General features: G+C 37.4%; 1 pseudogene; it reads left to right on the plus strand.

Moving 5' to 3' along the window:
- The first annotated feature begins 1,405 nt into the window (after positions 1-1,405).
- Positions 1,406-12,274, plus strand: part of LOC122739654 — a 49,738-nt pseudogene continuing 38,869 nt past the window's right edge.

The following is a 12,274-nucleotide window of genomic DNA, read 5'->3' on the forward strand; positions in this document are numbered from 1 at the left end:
AAAATGGTTTTACTAGATGACTGTGAATGTCACTTCCAAGTCAAATTTGATGTTTCCATGATTCTATTATCAAGGTAACAATTTGGTAACATAATCTATCTAGTCTATCCATCCAACATTCTCCTAAATGTTGCTGAGATCTTCAATCTTGCAAGACTTAGATTATTGTGAAGTTCTTGAGGTTAGAGTAATTTATGTATGACAATGTTCCATGTAATTAAGTTACCAATTTTGTTTAGTAGTTCACAGTCATGGGGACCTCAGCACTGCCTTAATCTATCTGGTACCTGCTGTTATTCCTTTAAAGATTAGGCTACATATCTAGTGCACTGTCACCAACATGGATACCATACTAACATGTCTTCTGAATACCAAGCAAATCATTGCCAGGAAGTGTGAATCACCCTGTAGTACAAAAGAATCCTATAGAATAAATTCATTAAAAGCTTCTTGGAGGGGGGTAACTAGGTGTCCCAGTAGATAAAGCACTTGCCCTGGATTCAGGAAAACACTTGATACATACTAGACCCTGGGCAGTCACTTACAAAAAAGGAGGGATCCATTGGTATTCCTCAGTCACTTGATAGTGTATTAGGGTAAAAATGGAGTCAGTGTAATATGGTTCCAGTCTGTCTCTTCCTCTTATTAAGCAGGTGACTTTGGCTTCACCTATATGTGCCTCAGTTTCCACAGTTGTAGAACAGGTATAATACTTTCAGTACTCTTAATTTTTTTTAACTAGAACTCAAGGCTAGTATTAATTTTACCACAAAATGATTCTATTCCCCATTAATTCAGAGTTCATTCACCTACAACCAACCCACAACATGCATGGGAAGCATGGGCACAGATAGAGTATCCAAAAAGAGAGGTAAACACTTGGGCAACACACGTAGCTCAGTTTACTGACACTTCTCCCATTATAGGGTCCAAGAATCTATTCTTTTTCATGATATATCAGTGCTATTTTTCACTAGATAAAGCATTTCTCCTAGTCATTTTTTTTTTCTTAATTAAGTCTATTCCTGTCTTCAGAAAAATTCCTCATGGCCAGACGTAAGCCTCCCTTGACTCAAAAAGTTACCTTTGGGGGCTGCTAGGTGGCACAGTGGATAGAGCACCAGGAGCACTAGCTTTGGATTCAGGAGAACCTAAGTTCAAATCTGGGATCAGAACCTTGACACTTACTAGCTGTGTGGCCCTGGGCAAGTCACTTAACCCCAATTGCCTCACCAAAAAAAAAAAAAAAAAAAAAAAAAAAACACAAAAAAAACAAAACAAACAAACAAAAACTTACCTTCCTTGGTTGGGTAATTGGGTAAACTGACTCTGCTGGACTCCCCACATCTGCTCCTTTCTGCTTGCTATGTTTCCTATTGTGTAAGTATCTGCACTGCAGGACACCATGAGTGATGGTGGGCAGAGAAGTGGGACTGCCAGGCATGCATTTGAGAAATCTACTTCCTACCTCCTCTTAGATGATGGACTTCTTTGTTTTTCTCATAACAGACTTTTTGTTTTTCAAATCTCACACCCCTAAAAGATGTTTCCTGCCTCAATAGATTTCCCCAGAGAAAGATACATGTGATCTCTTTAAAGGGGCCTCAGGGCTATAACTAACCCCCAATTACCTGATTCCATTAAGTTTGAGCAAGAACTTCCTTGCACTATGTAAAGTGGTAACAGTGCAAAACTTATGGTTACAGCAAATTTATGATGTTCCTTCCCTCAGCATCATTGATGCCTCCTCAGAATATTCTCTGATTTCATCAGCTGAGCTGAACAGGAGGGGTTATCAATTTATCTGACAGACCTGATCCACCCCTCTCCCAATATACAAATAGATGCAATGTAAAAATGTTTTAAATTCATGAAATCAGAGAGCAACAAGACAATCGTCACAGTTATTAAGCACCTCTGCTAGGGGATGGGGAATATAATGAGTAGTAGTAGTAGTGGTAGTAGTAGTAGTAGTAGTAGTAGTAGTAGTAGTAGTAGTAGTAGTAGTAGTAGTAGTAGTAGTAGTGGTAGTACTGGTAGTAATGCTGGTGATGATGTTAGCAATGCTAATGATAGGGATGTTAACAGTAGTACTAGTAATACTAGTTTTAGTAATAATGGTGGTCATCATCATTGTTATAATTATAAGTAACATTTATATAATACTCTGGGGTTTAAAAAACACTGCATATTTGTTAAAATACAAGTAAACACAAACATCCAATCCTAAAAGATGGGAAGGACCAAGGAAAGTAAATGGAAAAGAACATTCCACATATGAATGAAAGTCTGTGCAAAAACAAGAAAATGAGAGATTCAGTATCATAAATAGGTAATAGCAATAGCAAGTTCCACTTTTTTTGTTTATGTTTTTTTAAAAAAACTTAGAGGATGTAGGGGGCAGCTAGGTGGCACAGTGGATAAAGCACCGGCCCTGGATTGAGGAGTACTTGAGTTCAAATCTGGCCTCAGACACTTGACACTTACTAGCTGTATGATCCTGGGCAAGTCACTTAACCCTCATTGCCCCTCCAAAAAAAAAAATTAGAGGATGTGAGTCATGTGAAATCAGCCTAGAATGAAAAAAAAATTAACAAACTGTGAAGGCTTTAAATACCCAAGGTGAAGCTTATATTACATCATGCAGGAAATGTGGGCACTCAATCTAATGATGCAGATAACATTCTCTGCTTTCATTTCTTATTTTAATTTTTAATTTTTAATTTTATTTTAATTTTATTTATTCATTTTCATTTTATTCCTTTTTTTCATTTTTCAAGGTAGGAGGCAGGGAGAGTTTAGAGGGAAAGATAATGAGTTCGGTTTTGGACATGCTTAGGTTTTAGATGTCTACTAGACATTGCATGGGAGATGTCTGAAAGACAGGTGGAACATTCTATCTGCTCCATCATTGACATGACAAAACCAAAAACAAACAAACAAAAAACAACTTGTCAAGATCAAGTTCTGAAAGTGAGTAACAGCTCATTGGGGTTTCATTGTAGAAGCCTCAAATTCACAAAGGAGATAAAGTAGGCATAGCCTGTTTAGGAGGTATTGTAGGAAAGCATAGTAATACATTGTTAGTGGAGCTGCAAATTCAGTTCATCCCTTATTTAAAAAAAATTCAGAATTATATAAGCCAGTAAATAAAGTGTCCATTATATCTATAATCTTTGAACCAGAAATAACACTGTTATGCATGTGAAACATGAAGGCCAATTCTTAAAAATAAGGGGGGGGATATGAATAGTGAGACTTTGTGGTAGCAAAGAATTGGAAACAAAGTTAATGTCCACAAATTGAGTTATGAGAAAACAAATCATTGTGCAATAAATTAATAGACTATAACTGTGTTGAAAGAAATGGTGAGTATGAAGAATTCATAAAACTACATGGAAATGAATACAAAGTGATGCAGAATGACAAAAACACAATCAGAGAACAATATACAATAATTGCATTGATGTCTTTAAAAAAGAAATGTTGTGAGTCCAGAAAACATCAACAATCACAAACATAGCAAGTTATGAAGGAGAAAAGGGAAATAAATGGAATTGGAATGTATTATGATTATAATGTCCATCCTTTGTCCAGAAGAAGAGTTTGAGCAAACTCACCTCCCTTCCTTCATTGAACACAGAAGGGACCATGGTTAGACAATTGTCCATGTAATGTAAGCAGTTGTCTATGTGTTGGCTTCTTTTGATAACTTTCTTTTTAAAACTCTTTTTGAAAAAAGTCATGGCTTCTGGGGTGGGGAGAGGAAAGAGATGGATTAGGAAATAAAGGTGACATGAAATTGAAAGGAATAAAATGTAAACGATTTTAAAAGAAAAAAATCAGAAAATGAAAAACTCTGTTGGATGATACATAAATGAAAAACTATGCTGTTTTCTCTTTCAAAATGTTTGGGTTTTTTTAGGGGGGAGAGGAACCAAAACAGCCGGAGAGTGAGCATGTAGCACCTGGAATTATTATCTTCACCATGTTTATTGGACATTGACATTTCTGACCTGATCTGAGGGACCTTCATTTTCCATTTCATTGTTATTAAAAATACCTCAATATTATGGGGGGAAATATGATTGCAGTCAACCCAAGGTCATGGAGGTGGCTATGATGAGCATAAGCTAGTGTCAGCATGCTTCCAAAAATTACTTGTACATTAAAAATGTTATAAAAAATGTCATCCATGATATAGAAAATGGGGAAATGGACCAACCACTTGTGCAATGAGAGCAAGGGATAAAAGTTGTGAAGTACAAATTTTGTATTTCTATGGAATAAATATGACTCTAGGACAGGTTCACTCTAACCAGTGCAGAGGTGCATCCCAGGAGTTAATTAGCAAACCCTGAACAGCTTACATTACCATTGGCAAACATCATTGGGGTTCAACAGGCCAGAATGCTTGTATAAGGCTTTTCATATCATCCATGGAAAACAAATCTCCTATGGAAATTGAGTTCTTTCAAATGAAGTGTGATAGTATTCTGAAACCTCTAAAATTCTGCTATACCCTTTTATTGCTAAGTGGACTGTCAACAATGGTCTCTCTTTCAACATTGAATTTTATAATTCCATTAAACATCAGTGCTAACTGGAGGACCTGCTGATTGGGAACTACAGGTTGATCCAATTTCATTTTCACTGTGGCTCCAATGGGAGCCAGGGCTCTGAGCACATTGTGGAAGGAAAGCAATATGCAGCTGAGCTTTCCTTGGAATACATTCATTAGATACAAAATATAGAGTTTCAAGGTTGATATGACCAAGGATTATGGACTGGCTGTTGTTGGGGTCTTCTTAGAGGTGGGAAGTGCTAAACCAGGACTTTAGGAAGTCATTGATGTGCTGAATAAAATCTAAAGCATAAAGATGCAGTCTCCACTGACTTTATCCCAATTTGTCTCTTTCCTTAGTTTTTGGAATTTTATATTTTTAAACTGTCTCATTGGCCACTCCTCCTTTCTTGGAATATGTAACCTGGATTGTCTTACACTAGACCAGCTGTGTGAACCATGATCAGATTGCAAAATTATACAGCCTTTACTTCACTTCTGTTGGTGAAAGTCCCCCGAAACACATGATATGGAATTGGTGACCCATTCAACCCCTCTCTGGTAGGAGAAGCAGATCTTTCCAATGCTGATTTCTGATGGAAATGACCCTTTACTAAGCACAAATCAGTCTGTACATTGGCAGCTTCGCTGCTAGTCTCAGTCTTTTTCTGTATTTGTGCCTGATATTCTTCCTCATAAAATATAAAATGGTTGTAGATCAAGTTAAAATGTTCTTCATGTGTGAACCCAATAACTTACACATACAGACCCATGTGCAATATTTGGCAAAGTGATGTTGACCTGGTGATTTGGAAATGACATTGCTTTTTTTTTTTTTTACAAGGTACAGGATGCTCTGCCATGAGGAGAAGGCAACTGAGGGCAAGACATGCTGCTCTTTGGTGTCAGGACGTGACATTTGCTTGTGGGACAAAGAGGGGGGCGAGGCTGGTGCTCTTTTTAGTCAGGACTCTGATTGAGAGTGGAGCTAGGAATGCTCTCTCCCTTTAATAGATAGATGAATCTAGGCCTTTCTCTCTCTCTTTACCGAATTCTTATTCTCCTTAATAAATGCTTAAAAGTCTAACTCTTGCTAAAGCTTATAATTTATTGGTGACCACTCATTAGATATTTTAGACAGACTAGCTAGAATTTTAGCCACTTACCAAGCCAATAATAAGGAATAGTAGAATTCTTCCTTCTTCCCCATGCAAAGGGAGACATGAGTGCAGAGAGCTGTAAACCTTAAAGCTGTTTTTATACAAATATAGCAATGCAGAAGGTTTGAAGGCAAACCTCCAATGAAGGATTAAATTACATCAATATAAACTGTAAGAAGGCAGAATTAGTAATAGTGATTCCAAGAGGTTACATTTAAGATATGGAAGTACATTTTTTTTAAAAATTCTTATTAGTTTGTATCCATGCAATTTTGTAACAGGAATAATGTTTTTTTAATTTATTTTATGAATTTTGAATTAAGTATTATCTATGTATGAATTAAGTATTATCTATCTATTTTGATTACAGTTATAAAACAGATTATATTCCCATTCAAAGAATACATACCATAACTTGAAGAAAAAAATACTGCATTTCAGATATGTTAGCTAAAAAAATAAAACATATATAAAAAAGAAATATGACTCTAAACACTTTCTTAGGTGGATCTCTTGTAGAAGATGAATATAAGTAAGGAGTAAGATAGTACAACATGAAGAGGGTTAGATAAGATATGGGGAGTCAACATATTCAAGTAAATGCAGTGGAACCATGGATAGATATCAGGAACTGGAGCCAGGAAGGCTGGAGTTCGAATCTGGGCTCAGACACTCATTAAATGTGTAATCCTCAGGAAGTCATTTAAATTCTCTCTGCTTCAGTTTTCTCATCTGTGAAATGCATATGATGGGCATTTATCTCCCAGGATTGCTTTGAGGATAAAATGAAATAATATTTTAAGTGCTTTGCAAATTATAAAGTACTATATACATGATAGACATAATTCTTGTTGTTGTTGTTATTATTATTATTATTATAAAGAAACCTTCCACAAATATGTACTATGTGTTAGTCATTCTACTAGACATTAGAGATTGGGTTAACGATGAACCAGTGCCTCTCTTCCTGGAACTCATATCCATTTTTGTGACAACAGGAAGTACAAACTTAAGGAAACAGCATAAGTGCAGAGGAGCCTAGATTCAGGGGAGGAAGAGACATTAAAATTCATTGCCAAGCCCTCATTTCACAATGGAGCTTAATAAACTTGCCTGGAAATATAGAGATAATAAAGTGCAGACCAAGGGTTTGAAACCAGGTCCTCTTATTCCAGATTGTTCTTTTCACCGTACCATGGAGAATGTGGTATAATGGGACAGGGATTAAGCAGAAGATCTCTTAAACAGATTTAACAGAATAGCATCAAATGAGATAATATATTTTAATTACTTTGCAGCTATACTGAATTCTGTATTTGGCAGTGAAGGTGTAAAGTTGGAGGTCATCAGAAAGGTTGAGGAAGAATAGGTAGATGTAAGAATCATTCACAAATCAGACAACAATGACCATAAGTGTATCAGGGATCTCTTACAGTTGGGAAAACTGAAAAACAGAGGAGGAAAGTGACTTATCCAGGATGATACTGTGAGTTAGAGAATTAGAACTAGTACCCAATTCTCCCCAATCCAAATTCAATTCTGTTGTTTATGCGCATTCAATTTCCTTTAAGTCTCAGAGAGATTTTTCAGAAGCTATTATCCAGAGAAGGTACTTCCATCCTCTTCTGAAATCTACTGTACCCTTTCTTTCCCCTCCAGGTGGTTACCAGGGAGTCAGAGACAGTGTGGATGACTACCTGAGCAGGGAGTCCAGAGGCTCCATCCTAAACTGTGATTATTAGTCTCTCTTCTCATCACATTATTTACCAGGGTAGCTAAAAAATGTGGAGAAATATATCCCCTTTCCTTTCTGTTCCTATTGAGATGTGAAAGAACAGTGAGACACTTGAAAAAGAAGGGGAGAGATGTAAGCCATCAGATAACTTGCACTCAACAATTGGCCTCTAAACAGACTCCTCATGTAAGAGAAATGAACAGGAAATGAAAGAAGAAAATGTCAGAGCTGAAAGGTAACTCTCCAACATAGCATGTCCAAATTGAAAAAAAAAAAAACAAAATAAAACTTAGTACAGAAAACCAAGAATGTCACAGTGATAAGATATATTAGAGCATAACATGTGAGAGCAGAAAGATATTGGGATATGAAGAATATAAAATATCTACCTCTAGAGAGGGAACTGAAAGACTCAGGATAAACTGAGGCAAATGTTCTCTGTTCTTCCCTTATCTTTTCTTCTCTCCACTCCTCTCCCTTCCCTGCCTCTTACCTTCCCTATTACTATTGAGGGCAATACCATCTTCCTAGTCCCTCAGACCTGCTATCATCACCCACTCCTCACTAGCTCTTATGTCCTAATTTCCAATCTGCTGGGAGAACCTGTTGGTTTTCCCATTGCGACATTTCTCAAACATGCCCCTTCTGTCTTCTGACATTGCCACTGCCCTTGTTCAGGCCCTCATCACCTCACACTTGAACTACCTTCATAGACATCTGGTTTGTTTGCCTGCCTTAAATCTCTCCACTGTAACCTATTCTGTATTCCACCACTGAAGGGATTTTCCTAAAGCACATATTCGCCCATGTTATGCTTCCTACTCAATAAATTCCAGTGGCTCCTTGTTGCTTCTGGATAAAATATCCAATTCAATTTCTCATTCAAAGTCTTTCTTGACTTAGCCTCTTCCTGTCTACCTAGTATGCTTATACCTTACTCCTTTTCATATACTCTTTAATTCAGTGATACTGGCCTCCTGGCTGTTTTATATACAAGATACCCTGTTTCTCTTAGGTCTGGGCATTTCTTATAGCTAACCCACATGCCTGGCATGCCCCATGTCTTCCTTTCTGCCTTCTGACTTATTTTAAATTCCCAAGTAAAATCTATTGTCTACAAAGAAGCCTCTTCTAATTCATCTTAATTCTAGGACATTCCCTCTACTGTTTCCTAAGTCTCCTGTATAGAGCTTGTTTGCTTGTCTTCTTTCTCATTAGATTGTAAGTTCCTTGAGGGCAGGGACAGCCTTTTGCCTCTTTTTGTATCCCAAGTGTTTAACAAAGTAATGAGAGAAAAATAGGTGCTTAATACACTTTTTATAGATCTACACAGCTCATTTTTATTTTGTCTCTTGCTAAAATTTTACAATTAGAAATTTATTTGGTTAGGTGGGGAAGAGGGAGGGAATGAGCATTTCTATATTAGCTAGCACAGTGCCAGGCACTTTACAAATATGATCTTCTTTGTTCTTCATAACAGCACACTGAGGTAGGTGCTATTATTAGACTCATTTTATAGCTGAGGTCACATAGAGCAAGTTACTTAATATGGTCATGCAGCTACCAGATCTGAAATCAAGACTTCATGCAAATGGGCCCAGTGCTCTAGCCCCTGCTTCAGCCAGCTGCCTAGGAACAGAAAAATACACTTTAAAAAACAAACAAACAAACAAACAAAACCCAAGAATGGGGCAGCTAGGTGGTGCAGTGGATAGAGTACCGGCCCTGGAGTCAGGAGGACCTGAGTTCAAATCTGGCCTCAGACACTTAACATTTATTAGCTGTGTGACCCTGGGCAAGTCACTTAACCCCAATTGCCTCACTTAAAAAAATGTACATAGATATATCATTCGTACTTCATTTTATGTTGATTTGACCATTTCCAGATGTTTCTCACTCCTGAGATAAGGTTTTTAAAGAATGGTACTTTGCTTTTCTGGACTTCAGTTCTTTTAGTAACCTCTGTCTATTTCTTGACTTTTTCTAAGTAGACCTGTGACCCAGGGATGAGGAGGAAAGCACTATTCACAGAAGGAAGTGTGCAGTTGGAGTCCCTGCTACATATTAGCATATTTGCTAATATGATGCTGGGTGACTGCCCTGGTAGGTGTCTCAATTGTGTCACTTCACTCTATGGGTTATTGTTATGAAATGACTTTGCAAACTTTAAACTACTGTTCAGCCTTTTCCTTCTTGTGTCAAAAGTTCTCCTATTCCTGAGCCCTAAAGTTCAGTGGTTTCTGCCAGATAATTAAGGTTCCTCATACTTCAAAATGGACCTGGGGTAAATAATACATGAGTTCAAATCTGACCTCAGATATTTACTAATTGTGTGACACTTGGTAAGTCCTTAACCTTTATCTGCTTCACTTTCTTTATGTGTGAACAAAGAAAATAAAAGCACTTATTTCCCAGAGTTGTTCTGAGGAAAAACTAAGCCAATATTTAAAAAGTACTTTGCAAATTTTAAATGTCTACAAATGCCAGTCATTTTATTAACCTGAGCTATCAAATATCCACTACCATCCTCTTTTTCCCTGTTCACCTATCATCTATTCCATTACCTCTGGGGATATGTAGTTTGCTTTCAAGATTGGCATGAATAAATTCTGGAGGGGAAATACATTGGTAAATTGATGGGGGAGGGGATTGAAACTGTTATTGTCATTATTTTATATCTGGCTACTTGGTCTTAGTAGAATCATTATACCATTCTTTGTTCTCAGCTTCCTAATTGTGAGTGGACATTTGAGACGGGAGAAAGCTTTGACATCATAGAATTGCATAACTGAGGGAGACCGAAAAACACAGTGAATAGAGAATTTGTCAGAACTTGAAAGGAATTTAGAGACAAATGAATGTCAGACTGCCCTCAGAGGCAATGGGGTATGGTAGAAAGAGCATCAGAATTATGAGTAAGGTTATAATTCTTTCTGTCACCTACTACCTATCTCTATTTCCTTACCAAGGAAATAACTTAGAAGACCTCAAAGGCCTGTTCCAGTTCATGAAATTCTGAATATAAAAGTAGAATGTCAGAACCAGGGAAGACATTAGAATAGAGAATCTGAAAGTTGGGAGAGAGTTCAAAATCTTGTATGTCCAAGCTCAGTTACCCTTCAGAGATAATGCTGCCCAAACATGTTACTTTTTAGAGGAAGAAACTGAGCCTATAGAAGTGACTTAACCAAGATGCTAGAGTAAGACCATGCCAGACCCAGAAATAGACCAAAGATTACTGATCCCAAGATCAAGTTCTTTCCCCATCATCCTCTACTTCAGTTTTACCCAGGGTAGTCTCCTGCTATTATTCAGCTCCTAAAGTTATTGGAAGGCTAAAATCAGATCAATCAGTGTAGATGCTTCAGAAGTAAGTTATACCCAGAAAGGAAAAGGCACTACTTGAAGCTTGGCTGAGCTATTTTTAGTGTAAACAGCCCTCCAGCTGCTCAGGCTGCACCATCCTGAGATTAATGATGGCTTGCCAAGCCGGCACCTGCTGAAAAGTTTGTTCTTCAGCAAAGTCAAGGAAAGAATTGGAGTCTGTCTACAGAATGAGCCAGATATTTAGGGAGATTTCAGGATTCCTTAAGTTGACCTTTACTCTTACCCAGCATAGCATCATGTAGAAGAGATGAAATGGCTGCCTTATACATAAACCAAAATAAAGAAATCCCTGGTTTTAATCCCATCTTTTATTTAGTTCACTCATTCAACAACCACTTGCTATATGTGCCAAGTCAAAGTTTTAGATGTGAGAGAAAAATATATTTCAGGAAAACATGATCTATATGTTCCTTGACCTAACACATTATAAACATTCAGTACTGCCTTCTAAATTCATGATGAAAATGTAAAGGAATTATATCAGGTTAGGTCCAGAGGGAATAATCATTACCAACTGGTGAGTATGGAAAGTCTAATAACATTTGAAGGATTTAAAGGATAAGCAAGAATTCAATGAGACATTCTAGACATAAAGAATAAGTCAACGGAGTGATATATAGGGAGGAAAACTTAGGATGTGTTGGGAGTTTCAAGGAGACATCTAATTTAGCTGACACTTAAAATGCTTGAAGGAAAATGGTAGAATATTAGACTGGAAAAGGGAGAGTGTTACAGCCATGAATGTCAGGTAAAAATATGGGAACTTTATTTCAAAAGAAAAAGAGAATATGGAAACATCTTTGAGCAGAAGAATAGCATGTCCATATCTTATTGGGGAAAAAAAAAGAATTTGCTATTAGAAGCTGTGAGATTTAGAATTGGATATAAGAGCATTAAACTCCCCTTTGAACTTTCCCTTATATATCTCCCAGACCAATAAGTGAAAGAAACCTCTGAGCTTTAATTAGAGATGGATTACTTAGCTTTTATTGTTTGGGAATTAATTAGCCAACAAACAGGTGAGGCTGATTAGGGAAATGGGAAAGCAGAAATACAAATAAATAGTCTTAGATCTAAGCTTAGTCTATATACTTTATAAAACTCACCGAATCCCAAAGCTACCTCTCAGGCTGAGAACGAGTGTCAAGCATGTGTTGCCACCGAGGACCAGGGCCGATCACCAGAAACACGCTGTCAAACCTGAGCCAGTGTGTGTGTAGAGTGAGAGCAAAAGAGACCACTTCCGTTCTCTCCTCGTTTTTAAGCTCACACCCCGGAAGTGGAGTGCTTGGTCACGCTCTGCCAATCATCGGCAGGCACAGGGCTGTTCCTCAAGGTCTCCTCCCCAAAAGGGCGGTCCTTCAAAAACTGGTGGTTCTTCAGGTATTGTTAGCCAACTCTTAAATTTTAGTTAAAAACTTTCATTTT

This window comes from Dromiciops gliroides, chromosome 2 (genome assembly GCF_019393635.1).
Source record: "Dromiciops gliroides isolate mDroGli1 chromosome 2, mDroGli1.pri, whole genome shotgun sequence".
NCBI lineage: Eukaryota > Metazoa > Chordata > Mammalia > Microbiotheria > Microbiotheriidae > Dromiciops > Dromiciops gliroides.